The following is a 27,321-nucleotide window of genomic DNA, read 5'->3' as shown; positions in this document are numbered from 1 at the left end:
CTCAGTGCCTGTAACAAGAGCTTAACATGCCCAGAGAGGGAATTCCAGGACTGGATTGAGATGGATACACCTGGAAAAGGCCTCTTTTCTGGCAAGGAGCAGTTCTGAAATCATGGCCACAAAGTGACTGAGATTTTCATAGATGAGTGAACAAAGCCTAGGTTACTTCACAATCTGAGCTACAGGAGAGAGTTTTATAGAAGATCCAACTGGATTTATACTGATCTTCAAAGTGGGTTTAATTTTACACTGCTGTTGGCATTCCTGGCCCCAAGAAAGTCAATGAAGACCCCCAAAGAGTGGTTGCTGCCCATGTGCTTTGGTCCAATGGTGCAAAAATCCCAGGGATCAGCAATGCTCATGAGGCCACTCCTGGTAAGCCCTTTCCTTTGAATTTTCAAGTGCTATACAAACACTTCTTGCATCAAAAATGAGGCATTGTGCCAGAAATACACATTTATAAAAAATTATATGGAGAAAACATCTGATCTGCTTCATTCCTACAGTCACTCCAACAGAACTAAGAGATGTCTCCTGTGGCATCAGAAGGACATAAAGTTTGACACTAAAATACCCAAAGCCTAAAATTAAAAGTTCCAGCCTAACCTCAATTGTTCCTAAAGCACACAAGCAGCCAAACTGATGGGACACCACTCCCTTGTATCTAGAGGTTTGGTCTTCACAGAAACTTGGAAACTCTCCCAGTAGCACACTGCATTTGGATGTGCCTGGAAAGTCCAATTTCTCCACCATATAATCCTGCTGCTGGAAATAGTTTGCCTGTACTTTGATGTGCCACAACTACTGATAATTTTCACATTCTGGTAAATGAAATAAAATATTTTTGTATTTTGTGTTCATTGTGTCCTTTAGTTTATGGCTTATGACAGGGAAAATACACAGAAGAAGGAGATATAATTTTAGGACTGATGGAGTAGAAAGAAATGGTTGAAGAAGTTGTGCATCAAAACTTGTGCACTTCAAAGAGTTGTGCCCAAGGCCCAGCATTGCTGTGTGAGGGAGGGGATTGTCCAGCTCTGCTCTGGGGTGGCCTCTCCTTGAGTGCTGGGGACAGTTTCAGCCACCACAATGTCAGAAGGATCTAAAGCTGTTGGAGAGGAGGGGCAGGAGGATGGGGAAGGGTCTGGAGGGGCTGAGGACACTTGGAATGTTCAGCTGGAGCAGAGGGGACTGAGGGGAGACTCCTCAGGGGCTGCAGCTCCTCCCAAGGGGCAGCTCCAATCTCAGCTCTGGGACAGGGACAGGACCAGGGAAGGGCTGGAGCTGGGCCAGGGCAGGCTCAGGCTGCAGAGCAGGGAAAGGTTCTTCCCCCAGAGGTGCTGGCACTGCCCAGGCTCCCCAGGGAATGGGCACGGCCCCGAGGCTGCCAGAGCTCCAGGAGCGTTTGGACAGCGCTGCCAGGGATGGACAGGGTGGGGTTGTTGGGGGGTCTGGGCAGAGCCTGGGCCTGGATCAATGATCCCTGAGGGTCCCTTCTCATGCAGGGTTTTCATGATTCCAAAATTCTAATACAAACTGAGATGCAGCATAAGGAATTCTACCATCTGACATGATGGACACTTTCGGGAATCTGATGGAATCTCAGTATTTACACAAACAGGGAGCTGAGGATGTGCTCGAACAGAAAGCCCCTGTGTCAATGCCAGCTGTCCAAAACCTCAGCTAAACTTCAATTTACCATTTCATAAAACAGTTTCTAAAAGCAACATTTCATTACCTGCAACAGAGGTCAACTTTGTTTTTATTTTTAAAAAAATCTCTCTTGGTCAACAAGTCAAACACCAATCCCAGTAACTTTATGGATTGATAATCAACCCCAGCAGGCAATGGGAAAGGGCACAGTTTGACTGTGAGGTACCGGCTTGAACATGCAACAAGTTCAACTTCACAGCTGCTTGTTGATACAAAGTCACCTTTGAGAGGAATATGGAGCAAGTTTATTAAACACACACGAAACAGCTCAAAAGGCAGACTATACAACTCCAGAATGACTCCTCAGAGACAGTGTTCAGGACACGTATTTGCTTTTCAAAAGGCAAGATACACATTTCGGGTGCAGAAGCTGGACTGATTTTGTGTGGTTTCAGTCCAAATGAGAAAAAAAAAAATCCCCCAAAAAAACCCTTCACAAAAACTGCAACAAGCTTTTTATTGATTTTAATGAGGCTCGGCAGAAGCCACCAAAGCTCAAGAGTTTTGTCAAGAAGTTTAAAAACAGGAGAAAAATGTTCCAATATAAGCATTAATAATTCCGCTTTGTTGCTGCCAGAGCTCAGCAAACCCCCCCTGACACGCTCATCAGCATTCCTGCTGCAAGGCTGCTGGGCTCTGATAAGAGCCTGCAATGTTATCACTTCCTAAGTCAACAACTTCTGCCAATATAAGTAAGAAAAGCTGCCTGTAAGAAGAAACGCTGCTATGAGTTCTGCTGGCCCTCTCCAAAACACCAATTCCTGATGGGAGCAGTCGTGGGTCAGGAGTAGCTGTTTAATTAACACATCCCAGCACATCCCAGGAGCTGCCCCTCAGGACAGGGATGCAGCCACCCCCTCCAGGTGCTCCCAACATTTCCTCTGCAGCACCTCAGCTGTGTGAGCCACAGAAGGGAGTCAGCACCATCAGGAAAGACAGAGAGGAGATGGAAAAGGGACAGGATCCTTTCACTAAATCCTGAGTCAAGTGAGTCTTTTAAGGATGGGCTGGGATGCAGCACCTTTATTGGAATGTCACACTCTCAGAGCTGGTTTGGATTAGCATGGAATGGTTTGGGCTGGAAGGGACATTAAAGCCCATCCAGTGTCCATCCTGACATGAGCAGGGACACAACCCACTATTCCAGGATGCTCCAAGCACTGGCAAACTTGGCCTTGGGCACTGCCAGGGATCCAGGGGCAGCCCCAGCTGCTCTGGGCACCCTGTGCCAGGGCCTGCCCACCCTGCCAGGGAACAATTCCTGCCCAATATCCCATCCATCCCTGCCCTCTGGCAGTGGGAGCCATTCCCTGTGTCCTGTCCCTCCATCCCTTGTCCCCAGTCCCTCTCCAGCTCTCCTGGAGCCCCTTTAGGCCCTGGAAGGGGCTCTGAGGTGTCCCTGGAGCTTCTCCTCTCCAGGTGAGCACCCCCAGCTCTCCCAGCCTGGCTCCAGCCCTTGGAGCAGCTCTGTGGCCTCCTCTGGACTCTCTCCAGCAGCTCCAGGTCCTTTCTGGGCTGGGGAAGCTCTGTAGGTGGGGTCTCACCTGGGCAGGGCACAGTCCCCTCCCCTGATTCCAGCACAGGTGCCCAAGGACATCCTGTCACTGCCCAATTCAAATATGTCAGAAGTGACTCTGCTCCAGGAATGAAGGGGATGGGAACAACAACACTTCACTCTTCCTTTGAATCATCCTCTAAGATCCTGCTCTGGTGCCTCTTTTGGGAACCTTGGCGCTGGGTGAACACTCAGCACAAAGGTCTCGCCTCCAGTTTTTTTCTTGGAAAATGTTATGGAGAAGTAGAGTAGTTGCAGTGTATATAATTCATACAGTGAAACACAAGGAGGGGGAAATTCCAAATAAAGGTTTCCAGATTGTAAAACTTTCATCCCTGGCCATAGCCCAACCCCTGGAATTCTAAGGGCTACTCAATCCAACATCAAAGTCAGCCCTACTCTGAGCAGTGATAGACTACAGGAACTCCAAAATCTAAATTATTTGAGTCTGTGACAGTGCTTCTCTTGACATTTATTTTAATAAAACATTGGCAAATAGCTAGGAAAAGCACTCTGGAGAAGTTGCAATCAACATGTTTGTTTAATTAGGCGATTGGAAAGTTGTCTCTACAGTTTCTTTGCTGAAAGGCTCTATCAGCCAAAGCAGGAGAGCCATGCCATGATTTGATAAGCATGGAAATGGCACAAGGGAAAAATAACTGGGGAGAAAAACAAAACCAGATTTTCTCTAGCTGCCAGTTATCCTCATAAAGATGTAAACAAACACAACCAAATAAAGGTTTTTTCCTGCTAATTGACTATTTTGAAGACGTATTTTCCCCTCCCTTTGCCAAAATACGGCATTTCCACGCCGGTTGTGCCACACCATGTCCCAACCTAACATTATGCAAGTGTGGTTTTTGATGAGAAGTTCTGCATTCCTGTTTACATTTTGAACTTCCCAATATCACTGTTCTCATATACCCAAGCTCTGCCATGAGGGGAACCTTCTCTTGCATGGGATTACCACATTTCCCCCCCCCCCATTTATTTCATCACCTCTGGGATTGGCTGCTCCCTGCTAACTTTAGCTCACAGGTTGTTCTTCTCCTCCTCTCTCCTTTTTCTTTCCCTCCTGGTGGATTTGAGCTTCCTTTCCCTGCTATTTTTACACAATTGTTAGCGTGCTCAGGAGCAGGAACACAGTGCTGCTATCAGCTGCCCACCAGCTGGGGGATGTGGTCAGCTCGTGGCTGAGCTGGAAACCAGAGAGGGATGGGAGCACTGGGAACCATCCAGGACAAGGCTGCTCTTTAGTAGAAAGTTCTAAAATGTGCACATGGAGAAGAAGGATCCTCAGGGAGCCGTTTTCTGGTTTTTAGTGCCACGTGTCACAGATCCTTTAAGGTTGAAAAAGACCTTTAAGGCCACAGATCTGGCACCACTGTGTTCATCACTGAGCCATGTCCCCAAGAGCCACATTCACAGAGCTGTTAAATCCCTCCAGGGATGGGGACACCAGCACTGCCCTGAGCAGCTGTGCCAGGGTTGGACAACCCTTCCCATGAGGAAATCTTCCCAAAATCCAACCTGACTCTCCCCTGGAACAGCCTGGGGCCAATTCCCTTTCCTCCTGTCCCTGTTCCCTGGCAGCAGAGCCCAGCCCCCTCCTGGCAGGGAGTTGTGCAGAGCCAGAAGGGCCCCCCTGAGCCTCCTTTTCTCCAGGCTGAACAACCCCAGTTCTCTCCATCTTTCATCCACTTCCCTGGATAAAATGACATCATCACAGCTGGAGATGAAGGTGTGCACACAGCAACACTCAAATACCTGACAGGGAGAGCAGAACAGCCACATGGAACATCCCACGTTCCCACAGCACGGATGGAACTGTCCTGCATCAGAGCATTTTGAAAAGATCTCATTTCACTTTCTGTTCTCTCTGCTTTTATGAGTGAAGAATAAAATTAATTGTAAGAGTCCAAAGCATCAAAAAAGTTTTGTCAACATCTGTCACTGCACTGACTCATCCACTAATGGCAGGTCGGCATTTGGGCTTCCTTCATCTTCCCACTCAGAAGTGGCATTAATCTGCTTTTAAAGCAGTTTGATTAAGCTGATTATCTTTGCATATTTGTTAAAGATCACTTCTTGCACTCTTCAGAAATTAAATGCAAAAGCAACAGTTCAAAGTTAAAGCAAAAAAAAAAAAAATCATGAAAGGAAAGCAGAGCCTGGAATGGCACAGGAAGGCAGCAGGAGCACTTCTGGGGGTCTGATAGCAATGAACAGTACACAATAATTTGATTTTGCATTAAGAAAGGTCTGGTGTTTCCATATTTTATGTCAAGAATAAAAATCAATATTTAGCTGGGATAACAGTATTAATTACTCCCCCCCAAAAAGGAGGCTTTTTAGGAAAGTGCTCCCAAACAAAAGACTGTACATCAGTATTTTCCTTCACTGATCTCGAAGCAATGCAGGTCAAAAGACGACAGCAAGCTTGAAATCAAAATCCACAACAAAATTACACTTCTGACAAAATTTCAGGCTTTCTTTTCTTCTAATTCCTTTTTCATTTGGATAAAACCCTGAGATCCAAAGGCTGCAATTATTCATATATAAGCCAGGATACAAGTGACCCATCAGAGATCTTCTGTACCATGTCTGTAATTTTCCTTTTATTTCAATTACTCCATATTCCTCTGTTTTATGTGCATGACAGAGGAGGAACAGCTACCAAGGACCAACAGCTACACAGATCAGTCTGAACTGTGGAGACACCTGGAAGAAGGGAACTGAATCTGGATTTTAGTATGGAAACTGACAGGACACAGACCCAGTGGATTTGTGGAGGTTCTAAGCTGGAAAGGTAACCAGGTGTGCTGGGAAGGGGATTTCATAAATCCAACAGGTAACCAAAGAGCTGTGAAATGCAGGGCAATATCAGACTGGAGTTAGGAAACAAACAGCAAGGTTAGACCAGGCAGCAGAAGTTTCCATTTGAAAAGGCATAATGGAGAAAGAAGGGAATAATTTGCTCCTCACAGTTCCCATTTTTCCATTAAGGACCTCACAGCCCATTTGCCATGAGTCACACTCCCTCCGCTCTTTCTGCCTTTCTAGAAGGAAGGCAGCAAACAACAAGTGGCTGTTAATCAAAGTCTCCAAGGTTTTACTCATCATCCCAAAACACTTCTTCATCCCCCTTCCCTCCTCCAGTCACATCTTGCTGCAGCTCAGACCCTCCTGTAAGTGCCTTAGCAGCGGGAAGGGGCAGCAGCCGTTCCCAGAGGAGCATCCCACGCTGCCCAGGACAGCTCCTCACCTGCTGGGATTTCCTGACAGCAACACTACAGACACCAACAAGAAATAAAAAAAGAGAAAGAAAGGTTTGAAAATAGGAAGAATCAAGAAGTAAATGTGATTTGAAGGTTCCTCTGGAGTTTCAAGATACAATCCTGTGAGACTTTTCCCCCACCCTGAACTTCCTCAGGACAACACACAGCCACAGCTCTCAGCTCCTCAGTTGATCTCATTTTCACCACACTTTTTCTGGCACAAAACTTTGAAAATGTCTTTAATGAAACACCACTGGATGCTTTTCTCATAAGACAACTTTTTTGAAATAGCAAATGCCTGTTATTAATAATCTACTAATGCTCTGAGAAATAAATGCCTACGTTATTACAAGGTGTTCCTAATGGGGACCTTGGTCCCCACAGAGGCCTGGCAATCATGGAATGGTTTGGGTGGGAAGGGACCTTAAAGCTTATCCCATTCCACCCCTGCCATGGGCAGCGACACCTCCCACTGTCCCATGTGCTCCAAGCCCTGCCCAGCCTGGCCTTGGGCACTGCCAGGGATCCAGGGGCAGCCCCAGCTGCTCTGGGCACCCTGTGCCAGGGCCTGCCCACCCTGCCAGGGAACAATTCCTGCCCAATATCCCATCCAGCCCTGCCCTCTGGCAGTGGGAGCCATTCCCTGTGTCCTGACACTCCACACTCTGACAAAAGCCCTTCTTCAGCACTGCCACACAGCCTGGGACAGGCAGGACACAAGTCTGTTTGCTGTTATGAAGAACCAGAACGAGACATCCCTTTCTCTCCTTACACACCTTGCACAATGTAATTATGGGTAAAGCTTTAATCCATTAATTCTTCACCTGCATTGAAAAGACCTGTCCTGTCAAGGAGGCCACAGAAGTTCCACACATCCACCCTCACTGCCTTCATCGAGGAACGGAAGCCATTGGGAGGCTCCGTGCTCCAGGACTCGCACTGGATCACCTTACACAACTGGGAAAGTTAATATTTCAAACTAACCCAGCACTCAGTAGAATTGTGGCACACTCCAAAAATGCCTTTTTTGATGTGGTATTAAGGTAGTTTTGCTTTAAAACAGACTGTGCTGCTATTCCCTGAAGCATGGTGAGCCAGCAGAAAGGGTACTGCTCCCATACTCCTCCCAAACAAAACACCCTCCTTCCTTAATTCACACAACTTTGGCATTTCAGACCCAGCATAGCATATTCTAACTCCTCAATAAAAGACAAAACTAACCCAGAGAGCAGATCATGGAACCATGAACCAGTGCCACAGATGTTGCTTGCTTTCAGAGCAGCACAGCCTGAAAAACTACAAGACATTTAGATTTATAGAATTGAAGGCAGCTTAAGAATCACTTCAGCTCCTGCAGAAATAACATTTCTTTACAAAACTAATCAATTAGCTTGCTCATCTCTTAGCCTGCTCACTTCTTTGTGAAATATTCAAGTAGTTTTAGTTTGAATGGCATAGTTTGCAGTACAGACACCAAGAACCCTCCCAAAGCCCTGATCCACTTTAGAGCTGTCAAGCACACGACTGCATTCTGTACTAAATGGAATTGAAGGGGCTTTTAGGAGTAATTCATGTATTTCTGCCAAAATCTGTGAACCTGAGGATGAAGAGCCCTTCCCTTCAAAGTCTCTTCAATTACCATGTCAGGGGACAAGTATGTTTGATCACAGCATTATTTACAGTATAAAACAGTAATTAATTCAATCCAAGAAAAGCCTTGAGTTCAGGTATTCCCTTATTAGTCCATGCAAAACAATCCTGAATGGAATAAAATAACCATACTAAAAGAGCTGACCTAAACTGAGAGACAGCTTTACTTAGCTACAAGAGAACCCTCCTGATGAAGTGACCCCCTGAATTGCACATTTTAGGAACTAATCAAGGATCAGAATAGGTTTTCTAGGCTCACAAAAAGCTGTTTCCTAGAGAGCAGTCCACACACTTGTTTGGGCATCACCAATGAGGCTGCCAAGACACCAAGAGCACTCACCGTTCACCAGAGGCCCCATGTGTGCAAATACTCCAAAAGTTAAATTTGGAGGAGATAAAGCCAAGTGTGCTTGTCCACGATAAGGGGACCAGCAAGAGCTGGGTCAGGAAACCCCAGCAGCTCAAGGGACAGCACAGAGCTTTCTGCTGGGTCCTATCTACCCAGCAAGTTCCAGGCACACCCAGGATTTACCAGAACAGGGTCCTGCCCTCCCTGCACTTGAGCAGCAACTCCTTCCAGGGAGAACAACCAGGCATTTCCACCAGCCCACTGCCAATTCCACCCTCTCCAAACTTCCAGCAGTTTCCAGACAAGTTACCTACAGAGGGAGAAGATTCCCAGTGGCATTGCCCTGAGCCAGGCACAGCAGGGAAGAGCTCTGGCTCCCTACAAGAATTAAGACACACTCAGGACTCAAACACTTCTCCTGTTAATTCCTGCATTTAGATCACAAGGGACAAACTGGTTTGGATAATGTACCAGCACCCTGCCTCCAGCAAACCTGCTGCTTCCTGGCCCTTCCCTGCTCAGCTGATTCACAGAACCATGGAATGGTTTGGGTTGGAAAGGCCCTTAAAGCTCATCTGGTTCTACCCCCTGCCATGGGCAGGGTCACCTTCCACTATCCCAGGGTGGTTCCGAGCCTCATCCAACCTGGCCTTAGAACTCCTCAGCTCACTAATGCTAAAAGAAAAAGCAGAAAAAGCAAGTACTTTCCCTCCTGTAGTTAAATCACCTCAGTATCTTCCAAGTATTAAGACAGTTGTTTATTCCTATCTTTTTCCACTCGTGGAAAGTCACAGTTAATTTCAGAAGCAGGAAATGTAACAGCAAAATATTACTTTCCATTCGCAAGCTGCACTTAAATAAGAGCTGGAGATGGATCTCAACTCAAACAAACAGCAGGCAAAGAAAAAGAAACTTAAAGAGGGTCCTGCCCATGAAGTCACATGGGAAAGGGACGTGGAGCTGTCTGAGTACCCAGCCTTAGTGAGGAGCAGTGAAAGTGCATCTCACCAAGAGCCTCAGCAGAGCAGCCACCAGGGATTGAAGCAGCACAGCCCTTTGATGTGGGAGGCAGGAGGCCCATGGAGGAGTCTTGCAGCTCTTGTCATCGCCTCAAGAAATGTTTTAATGGGCTTCAATTCCCGTAGCTGGTTTGGAAGATCAATTACACACATTAGCAGTATCTGGTGTGAAGTACAGAGGTCTTTAATAGAGCAGTTAATTTTGTCACACTGCACTATGCATTCCTCTAGAGACACAACAGTGCTGCTTCAGAACCCATTGACTCTAAGGCATATTTTTCTACTTTTATGTATCTTTAAGCCCAATAGTCCTCCAACAGTTAAATCAAATGTTCAAATCTTGAATGTGTCAAAAGTAAGAATGACTACGATTTCTAAAGTCAAGTCTCCAGACTGCCCAGGGAGGCTGAGTTCAGTCAGGACAAGTCCCCAAAATACTTTCTCCACAACAACTTCCATAATATTGAAGGTACACAGGCTTGTTCCCTTACACTGAAATTGCACAGCCCTTCAGTGCCAGGAAGGAATTTACTTGGATTAACAGAATATGCTTATTCTAAAAAACTAAACAGCACGAAGCCAAAGTTAAATATATTTAGGCATTTCAGAGACACCAAAGAAGGGTTTGTGGTTGCTTGAGGCACGGATGTGTATCAAAACACAGTTTCAGCTAGAACTGAAATTGAGTTCTGCAACAGACTGCAGCTTTGCTAGTGAAGCAAGGTTTGACAGCGCTCTTGTTAACAGCCACAGTCCTGCCCTTCTCTTATTTAAAGTAAAAAATCCATTGAAGTCCAAGCTTCCATAGAAGAATACCAGCAGATACTTACTTAGCTGATGTGGAAAAGGGAATTAATTCTATAGGGTACCTGTACCTCCTCTGGTCAATCCTGCTGTCCAAACAGCAATTCCAACAGGAATGAGTTTCTCTGGGGAACAGGAAGATTTCCCTTCTGACCTGCTCACTTAAATCAGACCACACCAAGTTCTCTACAGCAGATCAGTTTTTACCTAAGAGAGATATCCCTCCAGTATCCTATTTTATACTAAATGACCTTTTCAAAAGCACAACAAATTAGTATATACAGACACTTATTTAAAACCTCTCTCACTTATTTTCCCTAAAGAAACTCATTTATTTTGGTAGATACAACAAACCCTGAGAAGGAGGAATAATAGTACAAAAAATGTAAGCAGTCATTTAAGTGTTTTATCCTTTAGAGAACATTCACTCCTTCCCTGTGTGACTCAAAACAAACCTAATTTACTAAGAAAGACTTGGTTGCAATTAAAAGATAAATCATCATTTTAAAGAAACAGAGGTTTGGACTCTTCAGCACATTACCCAAGCACAACACATCCACATCTTCCCCACGGGCACTGCAGAAGTCAGAGTAGTACACAGCTCACTCTGTTATTGATGCATCAGGGAAAGGAGTTTTCATTTAATTCCACATTTTAAAAAATATGTATGTCAGGAGACTGCAGTTATCCACTTCAATTTTTGCATTTAAATCATTATCAGCCAACAAGACTTAGCCTTCCTTTAAAGAATATAAAGATTTATAACTATCCTTACAGTAAATTTACCATGTCCCCTTTAAACTGAACATTAGAAAAACACAAGAGCATGTGTGTATTAATCCATGAACTTTCCTAAAGATGTGAAAATAACACAAGTCACATTTGTAACACTGCAGTTCTTACCTGTGACTTGCAGATCTCAAGCTTCAATTAAATACACAGAAGTGGCACTCCACAGTAAAAATTAAGATCAACTAAATCTATTTTTGGTCTCTATCATTCCCTTTGAAGCACCCTCTGATAACCACCTGAGTAGCAAAACCAAGCCTGTACTTACTGAACATAAACTCTGAGAAGTCTGCATTAAAACCATGAGGGTAAAACATTCAAGGTGCATTTGCTTGGAGTGAAAAAGTAAATCTGGAAAATTTTGGTTTAAAAAATAGTTATAATATAGATAAGGAGCAATAAACATTAGGGTTTGGGTCCTGCCTTACTGCCCTTCCTCTGATGAAATTAAATGGCAAAACCCCCTGACCTCAGCTGACACCCTGGGTTGTGCTGCACACACAGGATGGAGCTGTTGAAAATGAACAAACACAATTCTGAGCCTCTGTTTTCTCAGGTACTCAAGGACCTCCTTAAACATCTTATGAGGTGCAACCTCTGGTCAAAATCCAAACCAAGAGAGGGCAGGAATTTCTCCCCTTCCCGTAACTCTCCAGGCTGCCTGCAGTAACACTTGCCATCAGATCCAGGGGGACTGAACTTCCCAGAAAGCTTTCCTTCAGAGACTCCAATTCCCCACCAGATTTCTGTCACAGAAACAAGGTTGAATATCCAATTACAAAACAAACAGAAATTACTTCTGCCCCTTTGAGTGCAAGTGGGGTTGTACAAAGAACCAAGATCAATAAATATGCAAAAAAAATCCAGAACAATTTGGAATGAATGGAGAAAAGCACACCAGGGAGTGCAAGCCCCCACTGGCACAGTTCCATTACATCAAGTTATTCTTTGGACTCATCCAGCTGAGGTTTGAGGATCACCAGGCATATCCTTTCTCGACAATCAATTCCAGTATTAAAGCTGGAATCTGAAACCAACTTCAGAGAAATACTCGAAGGCAAAGCAAACCTTCATGCTCTGAGCAAAAACAGAACAAGGGTAAGAACAATGCTCAGAATACTTAAGTGTGCCTTGCTTTTACTGTAAGCCTTTATTTCAGAAGGTTATGCAGCTGATATAACACAAATCTACATGTGAAGACAAATCTAGAAGCAAATGCTCAGAGCTGAGATGAAAAAGCATCTATAATTTAGATAAATAACAGCTCGCTGCAGGAACAACCTCAGCATTCAGGTCTTGTATTTCAGAGCCTGCACAGTTTTGCTCATTTAGATTCAAATGCCAAAAAATAGCCCAACTCCTCTCCTGGATGGAAGATTACATCTTTATGCAGGAAAGCTTAGCTGGAAGCTTAGATGAGTGTCAAGGAAGGACAAGGATCCAAGGTATGGATGTTTATTAGAAATACCACTTCATTGTCATTAGCTTGGAGATGTGACATCTCTGCATCAGCTCCAGTCCAGCTGACAGAACTGTTCCACAAGAATTGCCTGATGGGAGAGGCCTCCAAAATAAAAATGCCACTATGAACCAGCATTTACAGCCAACTTCCATTTGCAGCCTGAACAACTTGAAGCTTGAACTAAAGATTTCTCTATTCCAGTTGCCACTGGACTGGGTGCTGAAAAACAGATCCTACAAGAACAGGATTCTGGTATTTTACTATTTCACATATTTCAGGAAGTCAGAGCACTGGTGTGGAAGTGCTGCTGTAAGGGAAGGGATCCTTGACAGGCTGGCATGGCTCAGTGCTGGATTTTTGGCCTAAGGTGTTACATGGAATTGCACAATCAGTAAACAAGGGAGGCAAATCTGACAGCCCAAGCCCTGCATTAAAGACCCAGCAGGTATTTTCACTGCTCATACACACCATGGAAATCAACTTCTAATTGCAGCCTAAAGCAGCCCTACATAAAAACCATGGAGTAAAGGGTTACACATTAGGAAATGCAAGCACTGTGATCACCTGTGAAGCTTCTGCTCAGCCTCTCTTGGAATATGTCCAATCCTTAATTCCCTTCTTCATCCTCTTCTTACCATAAACCCTCACCCAGTGAGCTGGAGGGGACAGAACTCCCTGAATGCAGAACTTTTCATACAGTCCTTTTCCTTAAACCCTGCAGTCAGTGTGGAGTCCTGAAGCAGGTCAGTCCTTCTTGCACAGCTCCTTTCATGGCACCTCTTCTGCTATGGATCCACAGCACTCACCGGAGCTCCCACACTGTTCTGAACATTAAAGGACTTTTAAAAGGCTGGAAAACTAAAGATTGTAAGAGTTCAAACAATCAGAAGGATCTTCTGAGCCCAGAACAGGTGTCCATAGTTCAGTTTTTTGAATACTCACAATTCTTATAGTGTTCTTGCTCTGTGGTTGGAAAATACAACTCCACTACCAGGGGTCTGAGCAGCAGAGTGGAGCACTCAGGCCTGGAGTTGTGTACTCAGCACCCAAATCATAACTCTACACACATCTGGAAAGGTTCCCAGCAACTTCCTAGCCAGGACCACAACCCACAACCAGGCAGGGACACACCTGCCTCTCCAGAATGGCACCAGCCTGACTCACCAGACCACCACCTACAACTTCTTCCCAGATAAAGCCACCTCACCCAGTGCTTCTACAAATACCAGGTAATTTAAAATCTTATTGGGCCACCTGGAAATTCTGGATTTCTTCAGGTGTCCCATCCTACTGCACCCTCTGTTTAGAATTACCTCAGTTATTACCTGTGGGGATGAACTACTGATGTCAGCACACTCACAGCAATACTCAAAAGATCAGACAGATTGTTAAGACACCTGAATATCCAATCATCATTCCTCCCACAAACAGCCTAATCTTTATTTATATTAGTTTACTGGCTCAATTGCACAGCACAGACAAACCTCTTTGGGAGGGAGGCAAACCCCTGGCAAGCCTTCAGAACAGACCAGCACTCCCAGTTGGCATGGGAGCTTCATCAACAACCACGGCCATTGGTACCAGGAAGCCCAGTTCATCTGGCTCTGGGCACCAGTTATTTCTGCAGCAACTTTAGAGCAGGCTGTTTTCTTGAAACCATTGACAAAAAAAGCCACTAAATTAGCTCACAAGACATTTTGTGTAACACAGCACAGGCCACCTGCCTCAGTGAGGCCCCAGTGCCACATCTTTAACTCTTACTTAACTTATCAAAAGGATGTCAGAAGTCTTATGCAAGTTCACCTCTAACGTACTCGTTATCCTCTTAGGAGCCACTGTGAAATGAAATGTGAGTTAATGAATAACACAGTAGGAATTATTTCATTATCCCCACGGTGAGAGAGAGCCATCTAATTCTTGGATATGATGTCAGACTTGAGAAACAGCCAGTGGTACTTACTCAGGCTTCCACTGCTCACTCAACTGCTACAGCAGCACTGTTCCCAGAGCAAGGCTGCAGGCTGCTCTGACAGCTCGGGAACAAAGCTGCTCCAGGAGAAATCAGGAATTCAAGCAGCAGGAGTGAGGAACTGGAGCCTGTCACTCTGCTCCCACAGAAGGGAGAGGTTTCTAGCAGCTCACATTTAATGTACAGGCCTTGCACAGGTATGGGAATCAAGGCAGTAAGAGCACGTCAGCTCTTCACATTTTCCTCTTTTACAGTGTCAACCCTACTGCAAGTCACCAGTTGTCTCTGCTATTAAGTCAACCTGTCCATTAAACTCCATCAGAAGCCCAGGACACCTATTGAAAGGGAAGTCTGAAGCAAGGTATAGATCCTTCATCTTCACCTCCATTGGCAATCCCATCTTTTGGCATTCCAGGCTGCCTCACTTCCACTTTTGGTTCAACTGACTCTATAGCACTTGATGCATTGTGGCTACAAGTAAATGCTCACCCCTCTGTGCAGAACACATCTCCTGCTAGTGCAGGTAGTGAGGAGGACAACTCCAAGGAAGACCCAAGCCTTTTTTTGTCTGCAATAACAAACCAGCTCTAGAGTGCCTTAAGAGTTTGTATGTTTAAAAGACCAGGTGGCTTCAGAAGGTGTTCAGAGCTGGTATTTTATTGATTTCCTCACTGTGAAGTCCATCCTCACTGCTATCAGGCCAGCTGTGCCTGGCAGTGCCCTTCCAACAGTTTGGCTCTCAGGATACATTTTCCTTCCTGTCCATAACACCCCCAGACTCCCTTCACATGAGGAGGAGCAGTCAGGAGTAAGAAAGCAGCAGACATTTGATCAGTGCACACTAATCCATTACAGATGTGTAAGTGTGAGTGTACATTTCCTTCAAGTATTATTTACCAGGTGTTCCCCTCTAACAATCTGCCCATTGAGGGCAACTACTAAACTACTACACAAGCAAGCTAAAAACTTAGGCAAGAAGAAAAACTGGAAAGCCCGGGAGACTAAAGCCAGAAGATGGACTTCTCATGCAGATGAAAAACCGGAATTATCTCCCTGACATGTCATAGCCAACAAAAGGCCCAACAGAAGCAGATTTCTCTGCATGGACTACAGAAATTCTCATTCAAAGGAAAGATTTCCCCATACCCTGCTGCTTGCACTCAGGCTGGACAGCCCCAGAGCACCAAGCCTGTGTAACATGTCAGAAGCAAAGGACAATCGTGCCACACTCCTTATCAAACGGAAAGAAACACTATCTTCAAGCCTAGCACGTGCTGTCCTGTCATTCTCACGTGGAGGATGTATTCATAGGCCAGGCCTGGCACCACAATCACTGTCAGGATTGCAATGCTGCAGTATATTTAGAATGGCTCTGTTCATACTATAGTTCAATTCCATGATACTGTTAACATATCCCAGCCTGCAAACCCACTACTGTTCTACAAGAATTCAACTTCAGTTCTTCAATAACTGCTCAAAATACCAATACTTAAGATACAAATCTCATGGCAGTATCTGTAAAACTGATGGAAAATTCAGCAAGAAACTATGACAAGCTGACTTGGAGCAACTTTCTGTCATGTGAGCAGCTTCTGAACTGGTATGGAGCAGCACTGCCCTGTGAGGAGCATCTGTGTGCAGGAATGCCTGAGCCTTTGAGTCACCCTGAAGTGCTCACCTCAGTCAGTGCCCACTCACCCCTCAGCTGATCAGCAGAGCACACAGTGGTGCCCCAACATCCAACAATCAATGCACAACACCAAGGAGTGAGGTAGGAACCACGTTTCCGAGGTGTGATGCCACCTAAGAGTGGAATGGGATTGAACTGATTCCCTCAGTGCTGAGGCTGGGAGCTCTCATTCTGGCTCGTACACTGATACTGCCAAAGTTGAACCACGTGCTTACATTCCCCACTGAGTCAGAGCTGTCCTTACACAACATGTCCAAGTTCCTCAGGGCTGCTCAGCAGGCCCTTCACAGGCTGCAGCTGTGCTCCTTCTACAGCTGTGCTGGTGAACCAGGCTCTCCTGCCAAGGAGACAGCCAAGAGAGACTGGGCTCTCCTGGAAGCATCCTCAGTGCCACATCCACAGCAACTGCACACAAAAACTGGCCCTGGGACCTTAAGGCATATTCTTCTCACCAGATTTTGTGACAGATATTGTCACTTTTCAGCAGTCCCACATTCTATCCCTCAATGAGCAGCTCTTGCCTATTTTGGCCACACACTTGAGGAGACAGACACGTACTTGATTCAGCTGTGTGGCCCTGTGAACAGGGCAGCAATATCCAAGTGTCTTTAACTCCACAGTTTCCAACTTAAAAACACTTAAGACTCACTAGAAGGGAATAAACAATGTCACGCAGACTGTCTGGGGAAACATCAGTCATTTAAAAATATGCTTTTTTTTTAAAAAAAGCTGCACACTGCAGCTTGGGGTTCAAATGTGAACAAGAGCTGAGACATTCCCTCTATTAATGATAAAGCCACTACAGCTCTTCCTCACACCCCAAGCTTTTTCCTAGCATTAAGCAGCTACCTAAGTGAAAGTCAGTTATTTTATCGTGACCACTATTTTCTCAAAGCTTAAAAATTAAATCAACTACTCTGCTACTGGAATTTTCATTACCAGGAAGCTGCAGTAATGCTTACTGCATTATGGTTATTGGTTTGTTCTCCCAATATGATAACTGCATCAGTTCAATGCTTTGAGTTAATTATTACTGTTTAACTGAGGTAAATGCAAACAGAAACCTAAACAGCATGGAATAAACAGCAGGAAACCAAGCTCAACTATGTAAAGATAAACCAAATACTTCATGATCACCTGCAAGTATTAGGGAAATTTTCACACAGCTCTCATATGTATGATAAATGAAAAGCCCTGACAACCACAGCTTCAGAAAATGGCTGCTACAGGAAAGCTATACAGCGAGGTAAAGACTCAGGGTTTTTTCCTCTATCTTGACACTTGGAATAAGCTCTGAAGAAAGGTTTATTATAATATTTTAAAAAAAAAGTAACTGGACTATAGATGCAATATTTCCAGAATGTTCTGTCAGATTATCCCAGCAATAAAACATAAATAAGAACAAATGATTCTCTGGAGAGACCACCACACCTTCAGAGATCCTCTGGAACTTCTTCAGCACTGATGAAAAAAGTATCTCCAGTGGAACTGTGCTCTCATTTGCCTGAGGGGCAGGAGCTCCAGCAGCCAGGGGGTGATGAAGGCAGCAGAGTCAGCCCTGGCACAGACTGATTGTGCTCAAGGGCCACCAGTTGCCATGGAAGTCTCCCCGAGTTCCGCTGCCGAGGCTGACCTTGGAGCTGGTGAAACAAGTGGCTCATGTGAAGCTGCTGCTCTGAGATGCTCAGGAAAGCTGTGAACTGCCCAGAGGAGTGACTGCCACACAACAATGTGCTCACTGCAGAGCAGTGCTCCAACACCACTGAATAGACAATGCAAAGAGCCATTCAAGTGTCAGTCTTCCAGAGCGGCCAGGACAAAGTGCTTTTTGTTTCTGTCTTTGAGATCCTGACAAATCAAAACTAGATTAAGTGTGCTGGCAGAGTGGCCTTACCTCCCGGCCGGATACGCGATCCCGTGGCAGAGGGCTGCCAGTGCTGTGCAGTAACTCACTCCCAGCACACCCAGCCATGCTCTGCCCTCCCCGGGAGAGCTTTGAAGGGAATCACACCTTGCAGCTTGATGGGAAACTCAGAGGAATCACTCTGCTTACAGCCAAGCTCAAATGTAACTCGGAAATAAGAACTGCAAGTCTTGATTCTATAGGTAAAGAGGAGTGTGTGCAAGAGCACAGTAACCACTGAAGGCTTTATTATCTCTAGCAGAGGCTCTAAAATAGATACATTTATGTTTTCTACAATTTCCATTTAACCTTGCTAATTTCCTCAGCATTATTTTTTGCAGCTCAGGGACAAACAGCGTTACTAAGTAACTCTCCAGGATGAAGTTTCAGTGCATTAGTTCTCACTGCTGAATTAAATAAACACATAAGCATCTTAACATGCACAAATCCAACAGCCCACTACTCCAGAACCCACACAGACTAAGCACATTTTATCTGTGCAAAACACATGAACACTTATCAAGGAACATATCAAATCTTACCACAAATACTAAACAAAACCCAGCAATTCAACTGCTTCAGTTAACAATTAATAAAAGCTCTGAGGAAAAGGAATGCATCTGTTTCCACTTCCTACATAAATCTCAAGTACATCTGAAGCAATACTTCGGATACAAAACAGTTTCAGGAGCTGCATTTTTAAAGGATAGTTTGGAAACACCAGTAGTGAATATCCTTTCAGTACTGAGGCTTTCCTGTGCCAGGTCAGTTGAAGCCCCCAGGGTCACAGGATCCATGGAGCAGCCCTGTTACCCTGTTCCTGTCCCAGGGTACAGCTCTGTGCCCAGTGAAGGCTGCTCTAAGCCACCACCATCAGCACAGCTACTCTTTTACGACAGAAAGTCAGCAAAGCACTGCAAAAATACTTGCTTCACTTGCAGCAAGCCTGGTCTAGAAGGGTTAAAATCCCCCTCAGAGTATCAGAGACTGCTTGTTAAACTCTGAACAGGCAATGGGCTGACACAACACAGGTGGAGCTGCAGATTTCTACCTCAAATGGGTCTGCAAGGAGCACTGTCACTCTGTCACTTGTGACAAGGAGTTAAAGCACTGGCAGGAAGAGAAAGAACAACACTGGAATTGTGATGAACTTAACTCTCCTCCAGCAGCTCAGTAAGAGCACCAGTTCTGTGAAAGGTTTGCACCCAGCTATCTCAAAGTACTAAAATGGGTATAATGGTATAATTCAAGCCTACTGTGTAACACCAAACAAATCTGCTACTTTTCCACTTGAAAACTCAGTGAGGCTTCAAAGCAGGACACACCTAACTAGATAAACTAGAAGACTGATTCCTTACTTCAGTGTTGAAGCCTTGAGACCCTTTCATCCAACCTACTTCATTTTTAAGATATTCCATATATCCAGCATATGGCAGAGCATTCACACAGCCTGTTTTGTGTAGATGAGACATCAGCAAGGACTTTTCCCCATTCCTCCCCAAAAAGCACACCTGTAAAATTGCTATCAGGTACAACGTAAAATGTATCACTTCAAGATAAGTGATAGACACTCATCTCAGATATTTCAAGAAATTTCCAGGATATCACAAAAACTCACCAGCAGACCAACTCTTAAATCCTGATTTAGCAGTTCCATAAGCAAAACTGAAGAATGAGAAAGGTGTAGCAAGACGGGCTCAGCTGCTTGTTCACTCCAGGTCACATTTACTTTTCGGCTAAAGAAGAACTCACTGGGTAGGTAGGGTTTGAGTGACACACACTTTGGTATTTAAATAACTGAGATCTAGAGATGTAGGACAGAGGTGAACAAGCAGGAGTTAACTCTTCAAACAAATGCAGGTTTTAACAGGATAAATTCTTACCCTATACTTAAGAGTTTAAAGGTTACAAAAACCTCAGTGTTGGAGGCACAGATCAGCACCAGGCAACAAGCTTTTTTACAACATGGCAAAGATGCTCTGAATTCCGTGTAGAGGCTGAGCTGTCACTCACCCAGCATGATCTGTGGATTCCCAGCTCCACAGGAAGGTTCACACTCTCTCTTTCACACTCTTATATGCAATAAACTCTCAGTTTTTTGTTAATCTCTGAGTTCTGGTTAAAATGTTATTAAAAAAAAAAAAATCAAAGTAACCAAGTCATGATTTTTAGGGGCCACGGGCCATCAGGACTCACCTATTAAGCACTGGGTTCTTCAGACAAGTTTCAAGGCATCAAATTTGTTTCAACATGTACAAACTCTGCTAAGTCAAGTCTTTCAACAACACTCACCAAAGGGTGACCCAGGGGAGAATAGGATGGCACAATCTGACTAATTACTATTCAGTCAAGGTGCTGGCTGTGTTTTCTTTTGCAGGCATGATGGATGCACAGGGTTGTCCTGCCAAAATTACCTTCACACAGCTGCACAAGCCCTCTCTGAACTGACCCCAGGGTATTGCTTCACCTTCTACATTTGAATTATTTACAAATAGTTAAGAACAGCAACCCCACACAGGGACCTAAGTTCTTTCTCCTAAGTATTCCAGAGTCAAACAGGAGGTTTGATGCTCTAGAAAACAGGTGGTGTAATACCAGTTTAAAGTTTACTGTTAATCAACCCATGGAAGCTTAAAAGTCAACCTTTCACAAGCAGCAAAACCCCAACTGGCTACACCTGCAAGTGCACCACAAATATGCTCCACAGCCATTTTTCTGACTCCTAAAAATCAAATATATCAGCAATGAAACCACCAAGACTCATCAACCTACCTGAAGAGGCTGGAGTGCTCTCTGCATCTGCAGAAGTGGCTATCGCCTTCCAAACCCAGCCTGGAAATTCAGATTAGCTCTAGGAATCCTTTAATTGTCTTGGCAAGAGGCAGCATAAAAATTGTGGAATTGAAGTGCATAAATTAGGTTTTGAGGGTGTTTTGGCATTAGGCCTTTCTTTAAGCTGGAAGCTAAACTAGATTCTCCCCAGCCCACCTGCTCACTTCTTGCACAAAAACCTTCAGTTCTTTCTTATCCTTTTCAGAATCTGAGTCACTTCAGACCAATTTCTTTGGACAAGGCATATTTTAACTGACCACTCCTTGCCTTCCTGAAGTCACTTCATCTCAATATACATTACTAGACCTGCAGCATATTTATAGAAAAATTATTTCTTAACTACTACACAACTTGGTCTGCTGGGATTGACACAGGGCAGTAAGGGTTGACAATGAGACTAAAAGCTGAATTTCATTGGAAGAACCAGGGAAAAAAAAACCTAACACTAGTTAGAAATACTTAGAATTTGAAAGGAGACGAAGTAGATTAAGCCATATTGCAGTCCTGGGGATCTTGAAATATCTTCAAATATATGAGGCTTAGCCCTACTAGGTCTCTGCTTTGAATACCAAATAATTTGGGTCTAGGAGAGAGAAGCATTCTAGAAGCAGGAATGGATCTGCATGCAGCAAGAGCTGCTCAGGTAATCCCTGCCTCTGTGAGCAGTGGTCCAGCCTCAGGCACTGGTACAGTTTAGAAAGCTGGACAATAACTTGAAATACTGATGTTTAGGAAAATAAGCTATAGGGCACAGCAGCTTGTAACTTACTCTTTAGGGAGCTGCCAAGTGCTTCCTCCCCGGCCAGAGCAAACCAAGGTGCCTTATGCAAGAGGAAAAGTCTTCATACCTGAGTGCTGAAGGCGGGCTGGGACATGATGCAACAGCACCATTAGTTTTAATGGGGCTGCTCTCTGGGTGTGACCCTGCCAGGAGGGGAGCACAACCGGGACCGTGCACAAACAGCTTAGCAAAAAACCAGGCTTCACAAAGAAAGCAAGAAAAAGATCTTATTGTCTTTGCTATACCAGTCTTACACTTGTCAAATGAAGCAAAACCTTTTGTCCGCAACTCCCCTGACTGGCTGACTCCTCCACCAGACCCACCCAGCTCAGGCATCAGCAGTGGCAGTGATGAATCCAACCACCCTCCACAGGTGAGCAGAGCATCAAGCAGGTTTCAAGATTGCTTCCTACTCTGAGCTGATTACAACAGCAGGTTTAGCACTGCTGTGAATGACTCTTAGAACTCCCACCCTTAGACCTCTGTGTTAGACCCTGCTCAGTTACTGCCAGCCCTTCAAGAGTTCACAGGAAGAAGTGCCTGTGCAATGAAAACACTGCAGAGGAGTTGGAATGCCCCAGCAATGGAAAGCTAGACAGCTCTCCAGCCCGCCAGTCAACTCTGGAGAAGGAAATGATAATTTGCCTAGAGTAATGAGCTAAGTATAGAGCCACCACGATTCCAGTGGCCCAATTACCCCTGCAATTCTTCTGATCCGAGTGGAACACCTTGGGAAACAGCCAGCTCCAGCTAAAGGTAGAACCAGGGACTGAAGCTACCGCCCTGATCTTGTGCTTAACAGACCAAATTCTGCAAAACCAGCACCAAGAGTCAAGACTAACATTTTCTAACTCACTGGAGTCTTTTTTGCCATCCTCACTTCATTACCATATTTCAGCACTTTAGGGAATCCTATTCTATTTTAGAAAACCCCTTACCCAGTCCTCTCCCCAGGTCAGTGTTTAGCAGTCACTCTCATCAAGTGTCAGCATTCAGCCTGTCATTTAAAAGCCAAAATTCCAGTTTGACAAGTGCAAAGCATTTTGGTTCCAGCTTCTAAAGCCTGCAGAACTGAAGAGGGGAAAAGCAACATGACAGTGAGAAGGCATATTGGTATCATTAGACAGCTATACAGGGTTTACTGCTTTTTGAAATTCACTGTCAATGAACATTTATCATCCATTTACTTTAACAAGGGTTTATGTGTATTACTTATACAGCTCAATATCCACTGATGTCCCATGTGGTCACACACTCTAAAAGAAGGACCTACAATTAGCTGTACCACCAGTTTTTCTGCAAGGTGGTTTCCCTCCAAATCCCCTTGTATTGATTTGAACACTGCAGGATACTGAACACACCGGTACAGTGTCAGTACATTGAAGCTGGAATCCTTTTCATAATGAATTTGGAATTTTAGAGCAGGTATCTGATCTCCTTTCTTACTGACAAGTCTGACCAGATGGTTTTGCCAGAACACAACCCAGCACAAAACATTAAACACTTGGCCATGGATCTCCAAAACTGAAAATTTCCATGTGGCTTCTCTGTGCAGCCCCAATTTACTCATCTGTTACATCCAGGGATGCTCTGCAGCAGTGAAGTACACTAACCAAACACCTCCAAATCATGTGATACTCATGCTTGAGTCTGAAGGGATTAAGAGATTCCAGCCCAAAGTAAAAGAAAACAAGCAAGCTATTGTATTCTGCATTAGAACACAACTGTGCCTTGACCATAATCCACCAGCCAAACCTACAAGGAAAGCTGAGCAGACCTCAAAATATTTACCTTGTTCCATCTTCCTCCTTTTTCCTCAGAGAGTTCAGATTTTCCCAAAGAGCAAAAAGGTGCATTCTTTTGGAAGTTACTCAAAGAAAGGTTCACTGAACATAGACAAAGATGATAATTTAATTATAATGGGTATCCAACCAGAATATAATGCCCTGTTCACAGCAAATTCCTGCTACCAGCAGTGAGAGAAAATTAAGAATCTGAATTCTCAAATGTACTCATGACTAGTATATTCACCAATCAGCACACAATTAAGCATTCCTGTTCTCAAACTGTAAAGATGAACACTTGTTTGATAAAGATTAGTCATTAATTTGATGAAAAGCTTCTCCACTCTCAAAAAAACATGCACAGTGTTTAGATGGAAAGCAAAGTTCTGTAGGCAATAGCAGTAAATTTGCAAGTTTACATTAAGTACACTTCACTTGCTTTCAAGTTTCCATTTATTAAAGGAAAATAATCAAAATAATCTAGAAATGCAATCTGCTTAGACATTTTAGCCAGGTTGCTTGGATCAAAATTTCAACCATGCCTACACTACACTATTTGTTCTCAGAAGCAAATAAAAAGGAAATAAAGAAAATTCAAATACAATAATAAAAAAAAAAATCAAAGCTATCAAGTCAAAATGCATGAAATAAAGGTGTTTCTACTGTGGTCAGACCACAGCAACCTGGCTGCATGGAGTTCAGAGAAATGCCCATTAAATTTCAAGCCAAGCTGCTCTATGATATGGCAGGTGAGTTTTCTTCTCACTGCCTCTAATGCTGGTTCATCTGTTCTTTGTCAGGAGACACACAAGTATTTGAAAAACCTGAACTTAGAGACCCACAGAACAGCACAAGTCAGCTTTGACAAGAGTAATTTTAGTTGGAGAAGACACCAAAGGCTGAATGCAGGTAAAACTGAAGACAGATTCCAGCTGCAGCACATCCAGCACTAGGTCTGAAAAGGTCTCAAGCAAAGGTCTCCAGCCCCACAAGGACACAGCAACCAGCACAACTTCCCAGCAGCTCCTCTCTCTCTCTCTGGTTTAAGTTTCCATGATAGAAATTACACACTTGCCAATAGCAGTAGAACAAGCAAAGCTTTTCCAGGTACACATTTAGGTCAATTATGGCTCCAAGAGATGAGATCAGACAGCCACAGCCACTGGCTTCATCCCTGTCCTCATCGACTTGCAAGGAGAACAGGGACAGTCAGGCTGCTGGGTCCCTCCTAACTACTGGATAGGATATTCCAGGGAAATGCTTTCCACCAACTCCAATCTGAGAAATACCAAGGAAACTTTCCAGCAATTCCAGACCTAATAGCAGCCACTTCTATGAGCAGCTTTAGACATAAACTCATTTTGAATGGACATAGTGATAACATAACAGTGACAGGACAGAGCTTAATCATTGATTGGCTGCTAGACTGGATCCTTCTGACAACTCCTGTACAAAATTAAGGCCTCACTTCAAAATACCTGTAGTTACTTTACTCAGGTAGCATCTTGTGTAGGATGTGGAAGGTATTAAAACTCCACAGCCATAGTTCCACCAGTACAGTTCAAATAAATTGTTCTTAATCTCTACATCCTCAGTCTGTTTGTTACAGTTTCTTTAATCAAAAGATTAAAGTTTCACTGAACTCTTCAATTCTTCCAACTACTACTCCTAGCAACTGAAAAACCAAAATCAGTATTCTGGTAGTCTACCCTTGACCTAGACAGTGCTAAACTACACATGACAGGGAAGATACTCAAGGGAAGATCTGATTTTCCATCTGTTTTCTGAAATCCTGCCACCAGCTGCACAGAAACCCCAAAAAAATAAGAATCCTACTTGCCCAGAACAGTCAAACCTCAGAGGAACTGAGGAGTCAGACTCACAGGGCCTGGGAGTCTTATGATGCACATGAGCCCTACATGAAAGGCTGCTCTCAGGGTGAGCTGGGGAGATGCCCTGCAGCGAGTCCTGCCTTTGCTCTGCTCTCCAAGGGCACTCAGGAACCCAGCCAAGTGCATCTTGTCTTTACAGACTCCATGTCAACCTACACAGACAGCATTTCTGTCCTGTCCTCCCTCAGGTGCCTGGCACCAGCTTCCCCCAGGCACTTCCACAAGCAGAAAAAGCCACACTGGAGAAAACAAGTCTCATTTTGTCAGAAGTCTGCCCTTTCCTGGTTGATAGAGAAGTCAAAACCCTCCTTTAAAGGTACAGGGAAAAAGAAATTATTTTTATTTCTCTGTCCTTTCAGGTAACACCACAGAATTAATGCTTTGATTACAGCCCTAGTTTGCAGTCCCGAACTTGGAGAAGCAAATGAGGCCCACAAAAGGGCAACACAAAACTGTTCTACCAGTGTTTCTATAAATAATGCCTATAACAGTGCACAAATCTCTGGTATTCGAAAGAAAAGCTAAAAAGACTTAATTATGGCAATATAGCAGCCTTCCTCCACAAATTCAACCTGAAGTGTATTACTTTCCCCCATACTGATTACATGTTCCAGAAACTAAGCCTCAGAGTACCAGAACAATCCAAAATACTTAGAGACTATTAGACTTGTATATACAAAAGACTTCATCATACAGGCAGGCACCCTAGAGATTTATTTCATGCTACCTTGTTTTCAGAAATCTCAGTTAAAGAAAGATTTATACCATTTTCACTGGTTTTCCCTGATGAAAATCTTTCTTAAAATAGGGTACAAGAGCCTTTGGTAGAAGTCTTAGCCATGGGCCTGGTGTGCTCAGAGCAGGGCAGAAACACATCCCAAAAGTAAAGTTACTTGGACAATGATGTTCCCTTGAAAAGCAGAAAGCAGATATGAGTGGAAAAAGTTTTTTTCAATTCTTATCTCAGAAAGGGCTAAACCAAGCAGGACCTGAGAGGTTAAATCTGGTATATCCGCTAGAGATAGGTCCAGTAAAGAATAACTTCAGCTCTGAAATAAACCCAAGACAAGGTCACTTTGCAGATGATGCAGGAGTTTTTGGAGTAAAATCGAATGGAGGGGAGCACAGAATACACAGCTCAAGATCAACACACACAGGATGGGAGAAGACAGTTAAATATCAAAGTAACACAATACAAATCTTTCCCACATGGATATTCACTGCCTTCTAAGCCACACTGTGGAAGCTCTGAGCCCCATGGCAGCCTTCCCTGCTGTCCAGTCCCAGAAGTCCAAACAGCTGAACATTCCCTGTTAGGGCTCTCCCTCTGAAGAACACACCCCAGTCAGGGGGGTGGCCTGTTCTGGCTGCCCTTCAGAAAGCTTTTCCCAAGTGGACAGGGACTAACACCAAATTTCTGATTTCATTCCAGCTTCAAGCTAATTCCACAGGTGACAGGATAATCATCCAAGCTAAGCTAATCTAGCACTGGTTCTAATGCTTCACCAGATACAGAATCAACTCTGAAGCTGACCCCCACCACGCTGCTGAATCATTTGGTGAACAACCAATGCCACAGAAGTCATGGACAGCATCAGCTCCATCAGCACCTCAGATGAAGCTCTGTACACCAACCCCAGCCTCATTTCCATCGTGGTTTGTCAGCCCATCACAATGAACGCTGCAAACAACAGTGAGATGTGCTGAGCAAGGCAAAGGACAACTTGCTTTGCTTGTCACCTCCCAGGGCTCCTCCAAGCCCCAGTTTCTTTGATGTTCTGCCCTCCTTCAACTAACACCCAACTGCAACATTGCATTTTGAAGTATTTACAATTCAGTATTTTGGTTCAA

General features: G+C 44.3%; 1 protein-coding gene and 1 long non-coding RNA gene across 8 annotated transcripts in view; one reads left to right on the top strand and one right to left on the bottom strand.

Moving 5' to 3' along the window:
- MTMR3 (myotubularin related protein 3) overlaps positions 1 to 27,321 on the bottom strand; it is a 74,662-nt gene that overhangs the window by 42,973 nt on the left and 4,368 nt on the right. The window contains exon 1 of one of the 7 annotated variants that reach the window (XM_058851163.1): positions 8,537 to 8,557. The exons of 5 other annotated variants lie outside the window; for them this stretch is intronic. The gene's annotated coding sequence lies outside the window, so the exon portion shown is untranslated. Of the gene's footprint in view, positions 1 to 4,294; positions 4,942 to 8,536; positions 8,558 to 27,321 lie in introns of those variants that run through there. One more of the 7 variants, XM_058851162.1, reaches the window with a different exon arrangement.
- Positions 1,963 to 27,321, top strand: LOC131585262 (uncharacterized). The gene is made up of 3 exons (XR_009278916.1): positions 1,963 to 2,700; positions 5,931 to 6,119; positions 26,903 to 27,321. It is a non-coding gene; the product is annotated as an uncharacterized LOC131585262 (long non-coding RNA).

Source organism: Poecile atricapillus, chromosome 16 (assembly GCF_030490865.1).
Source record: "Poecile atricapillus isolate bPoeAtr1 chromosome 16, bPoeAtr1.hap1, whole genome shotgun sequence".
NCBI lineage: Eukaryota > Metazoa > Chordata > Aves > Passeriformes > Paridae > Poecile > Poecile atricapillus.
This window is presented reverse-complemented; position numbering and strand designations above follow the sequence as displayed.